The sequence below is a fragment of the Triticum dicoccoides genome, chromosome 7B (assembly GCF_002162155.2).
Source record: "Triticum dicoccoides isolate Atlit2015 ecotype Zavitan chromosome 7B, WEW_v2.0, whole genome shotgun sequence".
NCBI classification, from domain to species: domain Eukaryota; kingdom Viridiplantae; phylum Streptophyta; class Magnoliopsida; order Poales; family Poaceae; genus Triticum; species Triticum dicoccoides.
Genome location: NC_041393.1, coordinates 541642512 through 541645337, shown reverse-complemented (window position 1 = coordinate 541645337; position 2826 = coordinate 541642512).

Sequence of the window (2826 nt, the reverse complement as noted above, 5' to 3'; positions counted from 1 at the left end):
GTAGCGCTCAAACACAAGTCCGTTTCGTCTGTTTTGCGGTACGCCACACCCCTCCTGATCAACAGGACCCCCGTTTCGACCGTAGGAGGTCCGTTTCGTCCATTTTGTGGTACGCCACACCCCTCCCGATCAACAGGACCCCTGTTTCGACCGTAGGAGGTCCGTTTCGTCCGTTTTGTGGTACGCCACACCCCTCCCAATCAACAGGACCCCCGTTTCGACCATAGGAGGTCCGTTTCCTCCGTTCTGCGGTACGCTAGGCCTCGTTTCCATCGCCTGTTCCATCCAAGCCGGTTGGCTCCCACGCGTTTTGTTGCCTCCCGATGAACACGACGCATTCCGTTGCCTCCCCATGAACATGACGCATTTTGTTGCCTCCCCATGAACACGACGCATTCCGTTGCCTCCCCATGAACACGACGCATTCCGTTGCCTCCCCATGAACACGAGCCCTCGCCGTACGTATGCGCGACTAGGCGTTCGAGACCCCGCCCGTATGTACACATACGTGGCTGTATTTTCTTTCTTGCACCCTGGCCGCTGTACGTACGTGTATGTGCTACGTGCGCGCCTCTACTACGACACGTACGCGCCTCTACTACGACATGTGTGCGCCTCTACATCGACCAGTATATATGTACGTACAAGTTCGCGACCAGAATGACAACGCTACATACGATTCGACCAGGTGGGTCCTGACTGTCAGGCAGTTCCTAGCGTGCAAAAATGTAGCTGGTGGGTCCCAGCAGTCAGAGGGGCGAATCATTTTTTTTTGCCCGGACGCACTTCCTTTGCATGCGAAGATGTAGCTGGTGGGTCCCAACAGTCAGGGGGGCGAATCATTTTTTTTCGGAAGGCCACTTCCTTGCGTGCGAAGATGTAGCTGGTGGGTCCCAGCAGTCAGGGGGCGAATCATTTTTTTTGCCCGGACGCACTTCCTTGCGTGCGAAGATGTAGCTGGTGGGTCCCAGCAGTCAGGGGGAAACTTTTTTTCATGAAATATGGTGGCCCGTCTGGTGGGTCCCTGCTGTCAGGTGAAGGAATCATTATTTTCCGCGTAATACGGAGGCACTTCCTTGCTGCGGCCGTGGACCCAGCTATCAGCCTCTCCACGTACAGTCCACGTCCGATGGAAGTCGTTCCTTGACCACGTTGACCATGCCGCGCCGAGAGCACCATGGCGGTGGACGACGGCGAGAACTAGGAATGGGACGACTCAGAGCCGGGGAAGACACAGCAGTGGATGCCCACGCGAAGAGGAGTACGAGGGTTCACTGGTTCGGCTACAGTGTGAGGCTACTGTCGCCGTAGATTAACAGGGGCTGTGGGTGAGTAGAGGGATGGCCTGACCAGCGGTAGGAGTAGTAGGGGGCAGAGAGGCCTCCGTGGCATCACAGCCGACCACGGGAGGTAGGAGCACGCGGCACGACCGGCGCTGGTTTGGGCGGCTGGAGCAAGAAGACCAGAGGTTGAAGAAGCACTACAACCGTTGGATGAACATCGTACGATAACAGGAGCTAGAATCGTTCATATTGACTAAGTTGACAAAGCCCTCCATCCCCGTCAACTTGGTAGGCCCACAAGTCAGCCTCCCAGTATGCTGGGTTCCAGCTGGCAGGGGGAGTATTCATTTTTTGTGCGTAATAAGGAGGCACTTCCTTGCGTGCGAAGATAGCTGGTGGGTCCGACAAGTCAGCAGGGGGCACATTTTTTTCGCGAAATACAGAGGCCCTTCCGATGGGTCCCAGATGTCAGGTGGAGGAATCATTATTTTGCGCGTAATAAGGAGGCATTTCCTTGTGTCCGGTCGTGGACCCAGCTGCCAGCCTCTCCACGCACAGCCTACTTCCGATGGTGTCGTTCGTTGACCATGTTGACCACGCCGCGCCGAGCGCATCCAAGGTGCTGGACGATGGCGAGGCCCCGGACAGCAACGAACCGGAGATGGGAAGACGCGGGGGTAGAGTCACGGACGGAGAGGTGTACGAGGGTTAACTGGTTCTAGTCCGGTGTGGTTCGGTAGTCGGCTGAGAAGAACAGGAGGTGTGGAGGGTTGGAGGGATGGCCTGGCCAACAGTGGAGAGCTGCTAGCAGCAGGAGGCGGGAGGTGGTCCCGGCCGCGCTGGAGGAAGAAGACGAGAGATTGAAGATGGATGACGGCCGTTGGATGTAAATCCAGCGGCTAACATGTCAGAATCATTTGTTGACTAAATTTACAACGACTTGCGTTGGCTTCGACCTATTGTCCCACATTTCAGCCTCCAAAAATGTGGCACATATTCAACCCATTTTTTCAGAATTTACAGTCTTTTTTTTGCGCGGTAGAATTTACAGTCAATTTGATCTCTTTTTTGCGCGGTAGAATTTACATCCATTAGCTGGGCTGGGTGAACAATTAATGTAGCTTTCATGCGGCCCATTTATTTTATTTCCTAAAAATTACAGGTCATTTGCACTTTATCTAGAGACACGATTTTGCTGGGCTGATTCTAATTATAATGTTGGGTTGGGCCAGCAATGTTATCAAAAAATAAAAAAGGGCTGAGCATTTTGTTATAAATATACTTAAATAATAAGTGATATTATTACATTCGTCCTTAAATCTTACCAAGCTTTTGTACACAATCACTAGGATTTTCGTGCCAAAACAATCCAGGATTTTATTTGTTAAGAAATTATTTTTATAAGTTAATAAGATGTGGGATATTGTTTTCTTACATATGTAAGTATCTGTTAAATATATGATGACAATAAAAATAATATATAATAACATATAAAATAATTTAAATATATATAATATAGTTAAAAGGGAAACATAAGTTGTAC